At 41.0% G+C, this 17,698-nt stretch overlaps 1 protein-coding gene across 14 annotated transcripts in view; it reads right to left on the reverse strand.

Moving 5' to 3' along the window:
* LOC119558415 overlaps positions 1-17,698 on the reverse strand; it is a 90,076-nt gene that overhangs the window by 14,820 nt on the left and 57,558 nt on the right. For all 14 annotated transcript variants that reach the window (XM_037871951.1, XM_037871949.1, XM_037871953.1 and 11 more), the window contains one exon: positions 14,860-14,906. The gene's annotated coding sequence lies outside the window, so the exon portion shown is untranslated. The remainder of the gene's footprint in view (positions 1-14,859; positions 14,907-17,698) is intronic.

Genomic DNA, 17,698 nt, shown 5'->3' on the forward strand with positions numbered 1-17,698 from the left:
TTCTATATAGTTATCTATCTTAACCTTGACCAATCTTTGTTGATCTTCGCTTCATCATTAACTAGATATTTAAAATCTTCTTCGCAAAACGATATAATACATACAAGGGTGGTCAAAAGTATTTTCACAAAAAAAAAGTTAAATATATTCATAATTTGAACTTACATCTTGTTAACTTTGGCATCAATGGAAAGGTAATTTAAATGCCGTTTGAATGATACAATACATTTCTTAACACATTCAGTACTTATTGAAAAGGACGAATTTGTGTGAAAATGTCCTTTTTGAACTTTTTTCCCCGACTTGAAAACTTAAATTTTTTGATGCAAAAAGTTTCTTCAAACAAAAATAATAGTAACTGCAAAAAGAATTTTTCAAAAATCATTTTGCTTATATTTTTTATGATTTTTTAAAGGTGACACTGTCGGAAAAAATTTGTATGAAAAAGAGAAAAATATGCCGAAAATGCATGTTTCTAAGCATTTTCAAAAAATCATAAAAAATATAAGCAAAATGATTTTTGAAAAATTCTTTTTGCAGTTACTATTATTTTTGTTTGAAGAAACTTTTTGCATCAAAAAATTTAAGTTTTCAAGTCGGGGAAAAAAGTTCAAAAAGGACATTTTCACACAAATTCGTCCTTTTCAATAAGTACTGAATGTGTTAAGAAATGTATTGTATCATTCAAACGGCATTTAAATTACCTTTCCATTGATGCCAAAGTTAACAAGATGTAAGTTCAAATTATGAATATATTTAACTTTTTTTTTGTGAAAATACTTTTGACCACCCTTGTATAACTTTATAATCAACTTCTAGATGGTTATGTTGTTCCTAATTTTTAAGTACATTTTGAGGTAATTTGATTTTAGCCAACATAATACTAAAAAAATAGATAGAGCTTAAAAGTACAAAATAAAATTTTCAAAATTCCAGTTCGCCACCTTTGAATACCAAGAGCTTGGTTATGAAATAAAGCCTAATTATCATATATAGATTGTTGCAATATTTCGTGATATTAAGTGCGAGCCATAAAAAATGGCATAAACTCTTCAGCCGTGCAGCACACATGCACATCCTGACATCCCGACATCCTGACACCCCCATCCCCAACCTCATCCACAGCGAGACTCCATCCTTGTCCTAGACCTGTCAGGTGCATAATTAAGTTACCAGGACGACGAGGACCCCGTCGACTGGCGTCCTTGGAGTTTTATTAACTTAATGTCTGCTTAAACGGTGCGCCGCCTGCTGGTCTTTAAATATTTAAAATTAATTCAGTCGCTCGTTGCTGCCCAATGAATCAAAATCGAAATCAATTGCCAGTGCCCACAGTTTGCCACGGATGTGTGGGGTGGTGTTGGGGTGGTGCAGGGGTGGTCTAATGTGGTCCCGGGGTCCGGGTCCTGATACCGTCATTACAGCCACATTGCGGCAGAGCTCCGGCAGCACACAGGCAGCCAGGCAGCCAGGCATCCAGGCGGCCGGCTAACGACATGGGCAACGGGTTAGATGCAATTACCTCTGGCTATGATGGCATTAATTATGCAAAACAACTAACGCTGCTGGGGGGCGGTGGGTGCTTTTCTGTGTGAGGTGGGGGGAGTTGTCAGTGGGTGGTGGCAAGTCCCCGTGTGTGCGTTTGTGGGGTTTCGATTCGACTTCCTGGCGGTTGCATGCACGGCACAACTGCCGTAAATGAAACATGCAATTTATTTTAACCCGAATCGTTGCCTGTTTTTTCTTTTTTTTTTTTTTTTTTTGCTTTTTGCCCGTTATGCAATTACTTGCCATCCCATATTCCAGTGGTGCGATAAGTACAGCTTTGTCTGGCGATTGAATGCTCAGCTCACGAATACAAAACTCCCCAGTTCGCAGTTTTTCCCTCGTGTTTTTTTGTAGCCCACTTCTCGGGGCCTTCGCGTTTAGTCTAGTTTAGTTAATATTTTGCAGATTTTCACCTAGATGTGTGTGAGTGCAATTAAGCATGCCTTTGGCTTTCACAAACACACAAAAACTCACACACACGGAGTGCTCAAGGATTAATTCAATTATGGGGGAAAATTGTCGCTAAGCGGATTTTCAGGCAGTGCATGCAAAACTCTTGCAATTTGGGTTAAAACCCATTTTGGCCAAGCAAAAAAACCCCTAACAGACAACTAAAAAAATAAAAAAAAATACGGGGAGGTGAAAACGCCGCATGACAAAAGCACCCTGCGATAAAAGAAATGGTGAAAGAGGGAAAAGAGGGGAAAAAGGGGAAAAACCGAAAAACGAAAGCGAAAAATGTAATGAAAAGTGAAAGTGACTAAGATGTTTTTCCGAGCTGTTGATGACGTGGGCGAGTAGTAATGTTGACAAAAGCAACAACAATAATGGCGGAATTGTTACGTTTGCCAAATGAAAATGGCAGCACGCAAAATGGCGAGAACTGTATTTGGGCTAAGAGGCGGAAAATGCGGAAAAGCCGGAGGAAAAGTGGGCGGAATGGAGAGACCGACGAAGACGATGACGATGAAGATGGCGAACGAGGCGAATACAAACATGACGAACGGAACAACAGGCGGTGGCAAACAATGAATAGCGAAGGGGAGGAGGTTGCCACCAAAGTATTCTTCAGGGAAATGGAAAAGTGTATCCCAAATCCTAGCAAACTACTTACAAAAGAGTTTACAAAAATTACAGACCGAAATACTAGCCCAATTAAGAGAGTTTTTAAATTTCAACACAGACAAAAAAAGGATACATTTAATACTCGCACGGTAAATTTATTAAATATTATAGTGACCACTGAATAATGTAAATTTAATACTAAGAAATATTACTTCTTAGGTTTCCTCACTTTACAAAATCCTCTCAGAAAGAAAAAAGCGAGTTGGCGCCGAAACTTACACTGGTTTAGATTCTTTAAAATACTAAAACAGCAAAAAGCAAGATGGCGAACATATCAGATAGAATTGATACTGAATTTCATTTACAACATATTTTTTTCTGTCTAGGATTTGTTTTAAAGAAGCTTATCGTTTACGCTTGTAATCCTCTTCCCAAGAAAAACAATTGGTATTAAAAAAAAACATTGCATATTTGCTCTACGTTCAAGAAAAGGAAACCCAATTTATTAACTGGCTGACATTTTCAAAGCCTTAGTGTGTGATTATCCCCAGTTTCCCAACTTGTAATTAAATTTTATTTCCAAGCAGAAACTGAACAAAAACTGTGCAATAATCGATTACCTTCCTGAAATAAACCAGAACTGCTCAGTCCACCCGCCCCAAATAAACACACACAAATCAAATTTGCTGTAAGCCTCGTAACACTCGAGGGTTGAGTGACTGTCTGATATGTTTTCGACTAACTGACTGACTGCAAAGGTGAGCGTAGGTATATCAAACATACAGACATACATTTGGGGGATGGTTTCTTGGGGGGGAGCGTGCTGAATGGGTGTCATTGTCGCCGCTGGCAAATGTGTTGCTTACGGGCCTACGGATCCATTAATAAAATGAGTTGGGCATATATTTCAACTGGCAGGGGTGTCCTGAACAACCGAGGAGGGCCCTAATCGATTGAAAACCCCCTTCTCTTTCGCTACAATGCAAACACCTTTAAGCGGCTTACGAAGACCCATCATCCGATTTCTTCGCCACGTCTTCTTAAATGGATCGTAAAATTTGGCTCTCGACTTAATGCTAATATTATTTGGCCAATTTTTCGTGTGTGCATGTGCCTCTGTTTGGCTGGCGATAAAGTGTCTTGGCTATCACCTGAAATGCACAGTCACCTGGCTTCCCTTTTGGATCCTTTGGTCCTCTCGTTCTCTCAGGACCTCTGGTCCTCTGGTCCTCTGTTTTTCCTGCCAATTCCGGTCCGGCTCTTTGACATATCTCGGTGCGTGCTGAGCGGGTTTTATGGCACAACTTCTCATTGGCTTAATGCATATTTAAAATTGGATACATTTCACATGTACGCATCGTCTCTTCAGTGCCAAAATTCCCCCCCCATTTTGCAGGCAGCATAATGCCGCTTTGAGCTTGCAGTATTTAAACTGATAGCAATGAAAGTTTTAGCACAATGTGCGAGTGTGGGCGCTGCACTTGACAAAAACAAGGCTTTTATTTTGATGTGCAAATACAAAAAGGTGGCTTACAGATTAAAATATATATTATTGCATACTTTTAGACACTTGTTAAATGCCGCTATTCGTTTTTCATCAACCTATACTTTTGTGGGAATTTTAAAACAATTTCAATTTATCACACCAATTGGATTACACTTATTTTTAACCACATTGTGTATTGACATACTTGGGAGCAAAAAACGCGTGGAAAAAATTGTAAATATTGCTTTAAGCCATAACTGTGATTTTTTTCTCTCTGTGGAAATGTTTTTTTTTTCTTGCCGGATGGTTGCATTTGGGGTGGCGGATGGATGGTATATGTTAGTCCATTATCAGTGGGGCTGCAGCTGCAGAGAACTCGGCTTTGGCTGAAGCACATGCAATCCATAAAGTTCTTTGGACGGGAGCTTGGTCTAATGTGTTTTTAAGGTGCCCATCATCAAAGGTTCCGAACTCCCAAGCCCCCCATCCCCCCACTGACACACATATTGTAGGTGATACTATATAGCTGCTATACTTCATGTTGGGCTTTAATTCCACGTCTTCGGCTGTCGTCGCTGCCTTCAATTATTGGAACACTATTCCAGTCACGTCCCTTCGTTCGTGTCTGCCCCGCCTTCTCGTTCCCATTCCCCCGATTTCTCTATAGGGCGCTACATGGTGCTATGGATGGCCGCATTCCCCCTATAACTCCTCGTAACGATTTTTCTCGCCGACCAAGCCAAATATAAAACAAAAGTTACAAAAATAGCTAGCGAAATTTACAACAATTGCACGCCTCCAACCGAACACACCCCTTTTTCTTTTGCTTTTATTTTTTTCATGGCCCCATTGCAATTTGTTGGAAATTTCCACCCACTTTATATCCACCCACCCGACAAACGTAGTTCCAGTTTTGCAAAAACATTTTTGGTTGTTTTTCGAGGGCAATAAAACGTTTCGAATTAACGTTTGTTGCTAGACAATTGGAACACCAAAGGGATCGAGGGGTTAAGAGGGGGGGCTTTAATGGGAGCCTTGAGAATGCTTTATTAGCCAGATAAACTTTATTAAAGCGTGAGTTCTGTCGGTGAATTCCAATGATGGTTCAAATGCGTCGTTTGAAGGGAATTCGCTGTCACTTTGTTGAAGCAAGTCTGACTATAGACGTATATCTACATTAGCTATCTTCGCAAATCACAAGGGGAATAGAAATGCGAAAAAGCAGTTAGCAAATTAAGTGAAATGAAATTTCTTATTTTTTAGCTGGGACAAATATTAGTGTGACCAAAGTTCAATTTGATGAGTTTGTGTACTTGGTTTTCTATTACCCTTACACAAATAAATATAGACGTATATCTACATTAGCTATCTTGGCAAATCACAAGGGGAATAGAAATGCGAAAAAGCAGTTAGCAAATTAAATGAAATTAAATTTCTTATTGTTTAGTTTGGAAAAATATTAGTGTGGCCAAAGTTCAATTTGGTGAGTTTGTGTACTTGGTTTTCTATTACCCAACTTAATAAAATATTTTCAAAAATTATAAGATTATAAGCACTTAAACGGGAGTATTTACACAAATAAAAGAATACTTTAATATTTAATTGTAAGTTTAAATTTTAAGTCTTAATATCTAGGGTTTAAGAAAGCTCACCCTGCTTTTACCTTAAAATCTTTTTCCTTCATGCCTTTCACGTAAAGTAGTATTAATATACATTCCAGTCAAGGGACAGTTGTCAAAGTACTTTCTCTGCTTTATAAGGTTATTCGCTGTAAGGAGTCGACTTGTTTGGAAGCCCAATGAATCAGCTGGCCATTAACTCTTCCCATCTTCATTAGCAGCTTCCTGGAACCCCAAGTCGTTGATGGATAGAGATAGACCGTTAATGCTGGCACTCTCTCCTCAAAGCATAACCCCCCCCCCCCCACTTTACCACACGCACACACACACACACAGTTGCCAGGACAATTAACCCAAGTGAAGGGCAAAGAAAGCGGAGAAAGTGCCGACAGACCAGCAATGGACGGCCAGTCCGAGCTAATGAAATGCTAGCGACGTCGACGACAATTGGAATAAATTGCCAGTCGGCGGTGGAAAGCCTCGAGAATCGAGGAAAACCACAAGCGAGTTATGAGAGGGGCTGTGGCGATGGGGTGGTGTGGCATGCGCCATGCGGCATGTGGCATGAGAGCCAGCGACTCATCAGCCAGAAAGCCACTTTATTCTATTTCCGTTTCCGGCTGTTGTCGCCAGGCGCTGGCTCTAGCAAGCCACCCACTCCGTGTCGCTGCTTGTTGTTCTAGTCAAGCTGCCGTATGTAATGTGTTTCCGCTGGCCACAAACTGAGGCACCAAGTGCGTGCAGCTCCGACGCAAGTCCAATCTTGGATCCTGGAACCCGGATCCAGAGTCCTGGAGGGGAGTTGGGCTCTAGAAACTCTGGATAAGCAGTTGAAACTAAACTAAAGGATACCTGGTGCTTTCTTTTATTTACAGCCCTTAATTTGGATAAGCTTGGCTACACCTTTATAGACCCGCTTTCTGCTTATTCTCTGCCGCCACACAAACAGTGTACAACAGCGATAAGCACACAAATGAAAGACTAAATGTCATTGTATTGGGGGACGACCGCTTGTATAGATCTTTAACATTATTATTTGTTTAAAAACTGTAAGAAATAAAGAAATACAAGTTTGTTGCAGCATTTTCAATTTCATAAGAGGGATTCTTATGGAAACTCTGTCAATTTAGAATCTCTAACATAAAAGCTGAACGTATTGACCTTGAGTTTATCAAGGGGAACTTCATAAATGCCAACAAATCCTTTGATCATAAAAAGTATGAGCAAGTATATTTGCATCAATGGGATAACCAACATACGGCTAATCCCTACGATCCCAGGGTATATAAAGCACGGTAAAGACGATGTAAAACGGGAGTTTGGGTGTTGCAAGTGGCTGTGGCAGCCACGCCAAGCCCAAGCCAACAAAATGACACTCAAAATGTCAACGTCACCGCCAACGAGAAGACGAAGGAAGCGGGTGAAACGGGGCCAGGACATAGTGTATGCACAATATCCATCTCCCTTAAAAGTCGTAGAGCTGCCGCACACTGCACTACACTTTACATATATATGTATATACATGTAGTTTGCTAGTCAATCCCGGGGCACGCATTTTTATATTACAGCCGGAATGAAGACGTTGACGCAGGCGGTGGCAAGATATATGAGCGTTGCATGAGGCAGCAGCCAAAGTTCTTCTTGCAAATTTCCCACAGTTGACACACTAGGAAAAATATGACTGATTCACTTAGCGGATAGAAAGTGAAAAGCTGCGGAAAAAGATTTGAAAGCAAGGGTGAGTACCTCAAAACTTCAAAACATCTTTTGATTAAAAAGAAAAGAAAATTTCGGTGCTTAAATGTATGCTACAATATATTCGAAACTTAGAGGTACACCGATTTTATTCAGAAAGACGACTATTCTTTAATCATTGCATACTTTTAGACACCTTAGAAATTCTAGTAATTTGTGGAATCTAACAAATTGTTCTAAAAAATCGAGTTAGGAGTTTGGAACTACTTTCTTTTCAGTGCAAGAGCTGACTAAATTTTTGGTCAGAACTTAAGATTCTCTGATAAGTTGGAATTGCTGAGATTTATGCAGCTAAAGGCGTTGGGTTAAGACAAATTGCGCAAGGAGTGATGGAGACTTGAGAGGATTTGGCGCTCCATTAGACAACCCCCCCCCCCATACACATTCACTGAAATTATCCAGATTTCTCTATGCAGGGCTAGCAGTCGACTCAAGTCAATTGGACGCAATCTGGCCAAGTATTTTCCAATCTACCACTAAATGCCCTTAATAACTTAAGACCCTGTCCGTGTTTTGGAATAGCCCCACCCCCAACTCCCGCTGTGTGAGTCAACCCATTGCATACTTTATGAGCTGGGATTATGGTCATTAAGGTGCCCACCGACCACCTCACATATGGCGATCCATTCGCTAGCAACAGTTGGCGCTCATTTCGACTGAGTTTGGGTGGGAGTTGCATTCTTGGATGGGTTGCTTGGGTTGAATAGGTTGGTTGGGGGTGTTCGGACCCGGACCACAAAACGTTTAGCGTTAAGCCGGCAACAACAACAACGACGAGCTCAATTATGTTTTTGGGGGGCCCCGATCTGAGAGTCAAGTGGTGTGTCCCTGGCTTAATCCTTGGCACTGGGAGGGACCAAAATCTGGGTAATGGGGAAAACGGGATGGCATGGGTCTTTCGTGGAACGTCATCGATGAGTCACAGCCTTTTGGAGGGTTGAAGGTTGCGCTCTTGTTTTGGACTCGGTTTCGCTTACAGTTTTAGTTTTAGTTTTGGCTTGTTTGCCAAAATTAGTTTCGGGCTAAGCTGGCGGGTAGGAACTTTTATTTTTAGACCACCCTCGCTTTCATTTTCTCTTTGCACCATACCACCCACAACAAAGTGACATGGCCACCCCAAATATTATCTGAAAAAGACACCCCAAGGGGCTGAGGACGAGTTCAATGACACGACAACGAGGAGATGGCTGCCTATTTAAGTGTTAAGAGCAGAGGGTTGGGCCGAGTGAGTGTCTTTCTCTTGGCTTTCTCTCTGCCAATCTCTCGCTCTCTCTCTCTCTCACTCTCCCTTGCTTTCTATCTCTGTCTGCCCCCACAACTTTCCCATTTTCTTGAGGGGTGCTCGTTTCGCCCCCACGTTAATCGATTTCCATTGATTGATAAAGCTACCAAGGCAGCGACTGGAGGAAATCTCCAGGCTGGGTGAAAAAGGAAAGTAGTTATTTCATAAAGGATTTGCCGTTTGATTTTGTTATTTCATACTGGGGTTTATTTTAAGTGAGTTGAAATCACCAGGAACTGTGTGCTTTTCGTTTAAAACTGGAACGACTTTCTATTTCTTAACTCTACTTCCGGTGAGATTGCAAAGTAAGTAGTTACTACAAGAACTTTTAAAGTTCGAACTTTCGAATACTAAGATTGTACGACAAATAGCATAATTCGGATGAAAGTATGTGGATGAGGGCCCAGAAATCCTCGGCTTAAGGTCAAATACTGCGGTTAGCAAAGCGAAATACCGATATATCAATATTAAATGCAACTTGACAAATAAAAAGCCACGCGTGGTCCGCAATTGGGATTGTGATAAAAGATACGCAGAACTTTCAGAAGACCTAGCAAAAGCGGGAGGAATGGAAAGCATAGAAAATAAGAGCGAGAGCTAAGGAAAAACACTGTACAAATATTCAGAGCACTTTTCACGTTCATTTATTAAGCAAACAGTCTGCCAGACGGCGGGGTGAAAAGGGAAAAAGGGGGGCGGAAGGTCGCCTGGGGAGCGGTGGGTGGTGGGTGTTAGGTGGGCGGGCTCAGATAGCGACAGGCGTCAAAGGTCGGGCCCCTTATTTATTTCCAATTCCAATACAATGTCGGGCAATGTATCCACACCCCCAATCGAACGAGGGAAGGATGGAGAGTTGTCACAAAGGTTAATAGCTACAATGTCTCCGAATAATCTGAAGATGCTCGCATGGCTATGGTTTTCTAACCAAATCCAGTGATCAAAAATTAATCAATGTTTAGGGTTAAATATGGGTGGCAAAGAATGTTTTACTATAGCTTGATTTATAGACATGTTTAGTACATAAACACACCAATAATGCCCCACAGTTGCTATAACATTGTCTTAATACTGAATAAATATATTTTATTTGGGCATCTTTTGTTCAATATTGACTAGTTCCAATAGAAAAGATAATGCGTATGGCATGTTGTCTGTTAATAATGGGAAAATATTCTTTTGGGAATATATTCTCCAGAGTTCTTAGAACATTATCTTAATATTCAAAGGCCTTATCCTATTCAGAAATCTTTGTTTTAATATTGAGCAGTACCACAAGATGAAATACTGCTAATATCATTTTAGATCTTATCACGGGGAAAAGTCTCTTTTGGGAACATAGTCCCAATGATGGAGCTGTCATATTCTTAGTTAGCCATCAGTTCATCGGCTCTATCGCATCAAATTTCTCTCCCTTTTTCTGCTGTCAAATGCCGTTGGCGTTTTCAGTGAGCCAGCGATTTAAAGAATCGCCCAAAGACACGTACAAAGTGCAGGAATGGGAAAGCGAGGAAAATCAATGGAAATTTATGTGACTCAAATATCAAACAATTTTATTTTCCCCGGGTCCACCAGACGCAGTATACATTGCGATATTTTTGCACAATTTTTGTACATTTATTTGGGTGTCCTACGCGAATGCAGCGAGCATTGGGAAATTCCCCAAGAGAGGGAGATAGCCGGTTTAAATTCGTGTGCATTGTGCATGCTTAATTGAGTTGTCCCCGTCCGCCGGGCTTTTCTTTTCCCTTCTCACCCTACGTTATCCTTTTCCTTTCAGTTTTCTTCCTCTTTGGGGCGCCTCCCAGCGGTGGGCGTGGCCACATGTGTGCTTCAAACAGTTTATCGAGGCAAACAGCCCCAAAACGCCACCCATTCCCCCCCCCCATCTAAATCCCTCTCTATATGCAACTACCCTATCCAAAATCCAGCCATCCGAAGCCATTCACTCTGTTGATTTAGCCCTGCAAAATGTCCTCGGCCCGTAAATCGCGCACATCGCTTCAGTTGATTTCCATGTCACTGACAAAACACAATTTGCTTTCGTCTTTTGTGTACATAGCTAAATTCTAGATGGGACATTGCATACGGCATGCGACATGCGACATACACGACGTACAACATGCAACATACATACGTCCATCGTTGGGGGCTTCGAGAAAAAGGATTAAAGGCGGGGTCGACAGGACAGGCCGGCAAATAACATGGCCAAGATGACATCTAATCTCGAGAAATCCAAAAGGGGTGTTGTCAGACGGTCGATAGGGATGTTGTGTATTAATATGAAATATGAAATATGAAATATGAGAGCCCTGCCGCACACAAGGGTTAAAAGATGGGAGCCTGCATTCTCTGGCAAAAGCATGATTTTACCCTTAAGAAATCGGTTGAGCCACAAAAGGCTTTGAATTGAAATACCTTTTTAAGTGAAAACGCTTTAACTTCCCTCTGGTAGAGAGGGAAAGCGAAGGCAATAAAACCAAGTATCAAAATGAAATTGTATTTAGTTCGCTAAATCAAACAGCACAACAAAAAAATAAGCTTTTTAGTTGGGTGACAATTCCAGCGAATAGCTGGTTCTTTCTGTTTGATTACAAAAAAAATATATCAACTTTGACAGGCATTCAATGAGCGAGTGTACCAGGTATCCAAATCAATTTACTCTATTTTTTCAATGCAATTATTTGCATTTATTGTTAATAATTTGATTCAGTTTTAAATCAATTGTTTATGGGATTTGCGCAATCAAGCGTGAGCAATACAGCGAAACAAAAAAACCAAAAGGGAATTTAGGTCATTTGACAGATATGCAAACATATATACAATCCGGAAAAAGGCAACCAAATAATGCAACTATATTTAAGCCTAGATAAAACACGGCCGCAAAGTTATACAAAAGTAGAGGAAAGTTGAGTTAAACTTGGGAACCCAGTCCAGTAGGTCCTTTGATCGATGAAAACCCATTCCGGACCCATTGGTTTCGGAACTTGTGGACACTTTTAGCCACATTCATTAGGCCTGAAAATGGGACAAACTTGTTCCTGACAAGCAACTGATTTCCAAGTTGAGCCTGGCTGAAAGCCGATGAGAAACTATTTTTATTAATTTTACAAACGAACGCTTTGCTTTCCAATTCGACCGCAATAAGCCTAAAATCCATGCTCTGTTGATGAGAAGTTACCCCTCACTCATAACCACCACCCCCATCCTCATCCACATCCTCATCATCATCATCATCATCATCATCATTTTCATCGTTTGCAATCGTTAGGAGAAAGTTTTCCCAAGCCGCAGAAATGATTGCTGTCACCGATAAGGCGACTGACAATGGTCGAAAGCAGTTTGGTCGAGGGAGAGGACTGGGGGAAAAGTTTTCACTACTTTCGGTTTTAATTTCGCAAATTGCATTTGCCAATGTTATTTATTCAATCCACTGGCTGCCTGCTGCTTTCTCTTCATGGAGCAAGGAACAGGTGCCTCCTGGATTGTCACATCCTGGCGATGAAGCTCGTTTATTAACACGATTCTCGGTGTTCGCACCGTGTTTCCATATAAAATATATATATATATATATATATACTTGGCTGCCACTTGAATCCTCGAGGTATTACTCCTTGGTTTTCCCCCATCGCTGCCAGCTCTAATCGATTTTTGATGAGATTTTTGTATTCAATTTTGGTTTTGATAGGTAACGAGCAACGCATCGCGGAATGGGTGGGGTTTCTGGGGAGTTGAAGGCGGGTTTTCAGGGGGTTTTCAGGAGTTTTGCATAGGGTGGTTGGGGGGTTCAACGTGGCTTTTAGTTTTGTCAAAGTGGGTGGGGGGATTGCTCGGATTTTATTCGACTGCGGAGTAGCAATTCCTGGCGACAATGGCATCTGGAGAGGAGCTCCCGCAGGAAGATGAAAGCGGAAAGTAGGGAAAGATGGTATGGGGGACCTCCTTACGACGGAGGGACTTTTGCAGCAGTGGCCATGACAACGATGCCATTGACATAATTCTGCGCCGCTTTTGTTTGTATTGCCAATGGAAGGGGGGGGCGTTAAGAAGAAGGGGTTCTTTTTTTATGGCTAGCTCAAGAGGATGGAGGATCTTGGATGGCTAAGTAAAAGCAAACGACTCTCTTTTTGTTTGGCTTTCATTCGCTTGAGTTCGAGTTGATTTACGCAGTTGCTCTCATAACTGGGCTAAGGCTTCCCTGCAATTGACTTTCAACTGCATTATTATTTTTAAGGGTTCTTTTCGAATTGGCTACCAAGTTCTCTTTGAGCTTTGGATGGTTTCAAGGCGAGGATTAATTAGTTTTTTTGGGGAAAGGCAAATAAAGTAGTAACGACTTGTTGGGAACGAAATATATATATAAGATAACTTAATATTTCTGGACTTTCGGAATGTAAGAGCAGAGAAATGGGATCACCAGTACGTCTATCTTATATCCATTCGATTTCTTCTCCTTTTTTCGACCATCTCGCAATCCCATCTCGTTATCTTCCTCTCCCTTTTTAACCCAATTTTTCCCTTCTTACGTCAGTGTGTCGCAGTCTTAGTTTCGCATTCGTGCAAATCACATTAGTCCTGGCAAAAAATCACAGACCAGTGAATGACTGATTGAGCCTGAACCAGAACGTAGATGTGTGTGAGTCCCCACCTATTTTTTTTTTTGAACTTCCTAAAGGATCCGCCAATCTTCATTCTCCCGCTCTCCTTATCCACATTGAAATTGGCAATTTCGATTTCATTTAACGCTGACGAAATGCATTTCCTGAAATGAACGGCGAGCAAGCCGGAGATGGAGTCACGAAAAGGGTCAGGGATGTTGGATGGAGGATGCAGGATGCAGGATGTGCCTGGCTGGTTGCCCGGCACCGAAGGACTTCTCTGGCTTTGTGCAATGTCAAATGTTGCCGCAAGGACGACAGCCGGAAGTGCAGTACGGCCAATGGGCAGGCAATACCCGAGGGGCAGGAAAATGGCTGGAGGTCACCTGCCAGGCACAATAAGTTTAATATATTGGCATGAACTTAAGCCCGGCCAGGTGGTCCAGGTGTGCTCGACTGCAGTTGAAGCACTGTTATTTCAACTTTTTCCCAGCAACATAAGACGGCCAACATGTGTGTGCGGCCAGGATTCAGGATTGAGGACCCTCAGAGGGGTAGACGACTGACTGTCAGGTCAGGAAGTGATTCGGACTGATTAAGGCATTCTGGCTAATTCCCTTGCACCTGTAAAACAACACAGAATGCACTTTAATTTGCTACTGCTCCTTGTTCATCTGGCAGACAAACAAGAAATGTGAAAAGGTCAAGGCAATACGGGCTTAAAGTCGGTTGTTGGGTAATATAAAGTTTAAGAGATAGTTAGGCACTAAAAGAACTAATTTTCCTTAATGCAATGTCAAAGTTTTTGAATTTATGGGCTGACCTCAAGGTTTTGATACAATATTAAGTAATCTTAAGTGCCCTTAATAGATATGAAGTCTAGTTAGAGGTTTAATAAACTACAAGAATCAAGAATCGCTTGCAAAAGATTCCATCAAATTCAACTATTACCATGGCAAAACTTTCGAATTGCATTTAAAGTCCTGTGATCCCACCATTAGCCATGGGAAACCTGTTCCGCAGATGGTTTCCATTGCAGCCCCTCGTTGTATTTTATTTCGAGTGGACTTAAGTTTCCACCTGACTTTTGCGAATGCGAGCTTTAATCCCCCCGTTCAGTGGGAGCTGCACAAGTTTGTTCGCTTTATCTGCAACATTGTCCGCTTATCTATTGCAAAAAGGTAGGGAGAAGGAGATTTGTGTGGCTCAACTGGAACTGTGACCCTTGTCCTTATATATTCTTCATCCTCCCCCTACCAATGGCTATCTGACCTCAAAACTAAATCGAAACTTGCAGTTGCAGGACGACAATCTCGGCATTGTCCTTCCGCTCTTGTTGTTTTATTTTTCCTTTTCCGAAAGTTTACAGTGTCGTGGAATGTGCAACAATTCAAATAGAAAACCAAACCAAATACTTTTTAGTTTACAGACCCATCCCTTTAATTTAGTACCGGTTCGATTATCAATGTTTGTCATTCGGTGTTTATCTCTGGGGCCCAAATAACTTACCAAAAGTCCTCGAGTTACAACATGAAACAAGTCGATGCCGGAGACACCTGTAAGTAAAAGAGGCGGGGGGTAGAAATCCATTAGTTAAGTTTCTGACAAGGCTGGCAGTTCATTACACTCGACTTCCCTTTGATACTCCAAAACCACCGCCTATTACCCAAAAATGTACTGTATTAATGATGCAACTGTCAAAGTTTTCGGGCCGAGACTGTACCTGCTAATGAGGCATCTCTGGCGTTGCCAGATTCTTCAGATTGCCATCTTTACGGAAAATTAAAAAGAATTTAAAGGGGGGCATTGAAGAAAGTAAAGAGAGTGGCCACCACGTCAAAGACATGCCAAACATATCACGTAAAACATTAAAATGCGGAGATGGGCAAACAATTTGTTTGCTGTTGCCAAATGGAAATGTTGTTGAAGAAAATCCAAAAAAAAAAAAAAAAAAATGGAAAGCAAAAGAAGAGAGGGCCAGGAATGAATTAATGAAATAAAGTGTGGTGCAGGGGTGGCAAAGAAAACAATTAAAAGAATTTATTGCTTCAGTTTAATGAATTTTCAGCTTGTTTGCACGCACACACATGCCAAAATGGGTGGGAGCACCATTTTCATTTAGCCATTTGATGCATGGTGGATGGTGGGTGGTGGGTGGTTCTGGTTTCAAGGCCTAAAAAGGCGCCACAGGTGTAAAATCCTTATAAATCTCTGAATTCGTGTGCGAGTGAATGAGAATGAATGCTATTGTTGAACATTGTTTAATGAAGTATTTTTTGCTGTTGTTTTAAAAGCAGCTGCTTAGAGAGAAATTGATGGGTAGCCAGGATCTGATGAACCAGCTGAGGCTGCCAGAGGGCTCTCGAAAATCATTTTAAATGGCCCTGATAAAATGCTTTTGTCTCGCTCTCATCTACCTCTACCTACATTTTACCTTGGCTCTTTTTGGTCGGAATTTATTTGCGCTAAGGCAATTAACAACGCTGTTTAAAAAGCTGCGAGGGTGGAGAATTAATAATAGGAATTCCAGCAGATAATCAGAGGACTTTAGTACCCGCGAGACTTCAGTACCAAGAAAACGTATATTCTATGTGTATATATAAATAAATTCTTAGCTAATAACGAAGAACAATTACGAAAAATGTTATTAAACGTGGGCGTTATTTCACTGGAATTTTTTTCCACTGGGCGTTATTGCACCCTAATAATCTACCATAAATTCCAACATAACGCCAATCATTCTCGAGGCTTAAAATTTAGAACATCACTCTAATATTTAATCTAAGTATATTTTTAAGTATTCCGTTAGTGGCACATTAAGATTTTCTTAAGTAAAACATTTAAGTCCAAGTTTACACAGCAAATCTCTCATTTGAAAACAAAACCAGGATAATAAATACAAGTTTTCCATTCCGTTGCATAATCATTATTATTATGGGCCAAGTAGTGAAGTTGGAAAAACTGGTGAACTATAATTCACCCGGCAATCGGACACCATCTATGCAACGCATTTCTCGGTTCCCTTTCGACCTTGGGTGGCTGGAAAAGGAAAAGTGGGTGGAAAATGAAGGTAAGAAAGCGGATAGTGGGCGTGGGCATGGGCATGGGCATCGTATTAGGTGAGCTCCTGGCTTCTCTTGGCATCAATTATGAAACAATAAACAATTTGCTTGGCCCTTTCCTGTCATCATTTCCAGTGTACTGCCCTTCGTGTCCTCCATTTTTGCCCGCCGGCTCCTTCGACGCTGCAAATTGGCTGCGACACTTGCCTTGTTGTCATCGACATTTCGCCGGAAGCTGATATTTGATAAATTTTTTGAGTCATCTTGGTTTCATTCTTTTTTTTTGTTTTAGTTTTTATTATTTGCCATGTTTTTGGACCCTGAACTCGGAGCCCCGCCAGCATTTCCATGATAACAGTTGATAACAGCTCCGCTCTCCTCCGGGCTCATGGAAAAATTTTTAATTCAGTTTGCTTTTCATTTATCTTTGTTTGGCTTTTCTTTTCTGCGGCCGGCAGCAGATCTCAATTTTGCGGACTTTTCCCTCCAATTTTCCCTTTTCCTCGACCGGCAGCTTGTTAATTTATTGCCAGGCCCAGCACCGGGAAATCCCCTCCTCCTTTCATCCTGTCCAATTTGAGCCTGGCAACTGTTCGCAGGACAACGACTGTAGTAACTTGGCCTTGCCAGCAATGTGTTGTATCGGTTATTGATTTGGACATCCACCTTCCAGTTGGTCGTAAAAATAAAGCCACCAGGACTTTGATTTAATCTAGTTCGGGTTTTTTAAAATATCATTTTGTTTGTTTAACACAGATGTTAAGAACCCAGCAGGAACAGTTATGAAGAGAACATTAAAAACAATAAGCCATGTTAGTGGAAATATGTGCTTAATTGGTCATCAAATTGAGGGGGCACATGTAAAGAACCCATCATGTTTTTTTTGCGAAAAATTGAAAAATAAACCACGAGCTCAACGGGGTATGACATTCCTCATTTTGACTTTTATTTGCAGTATGGAAGCCAAAACACTGGTTACACTAGCTCACAAAATAATATTTTTTAAATTGTTCGAGTTTTTACGATATAAACAGACGCCTTACAGTCACAAAATTGTTAAAAAATACCACAACAAAATTTTTTAAACTTCCTTTTCTTGACAAGGGGTTCAACTATACCAGGAACTACCATCATCCTGTAAGCTAGTAAAAAAATATACTTGTTTTTGCTGTTTTCAAAACAAGGCTTACAGCTAAAAATCTGACTGTTTTGAGCAGCTTGCTTCCTGTGCCAACGATCCCCAATACTTTAAAACCAATTGATTTGTTAACCAATTTTCGCAATGA

Source organism: Drosophila subpulchrella, chromosome X, assembly GCF_014743375.2.
Source record: "Drosophila subpulchrella strain 33 F10 #4 breed RU33 chromosome X, RU_Dsub_v1.1 Primary Assembly, whole genome shotgun sequence".
Taxonomy (NCBI): domain Eukaryota; kingdom Metazoa; phylum Arthropoda; class Insecta; order Diptera; family Drosophilidae; genus Drosophila; species Drosophila subpulchrella.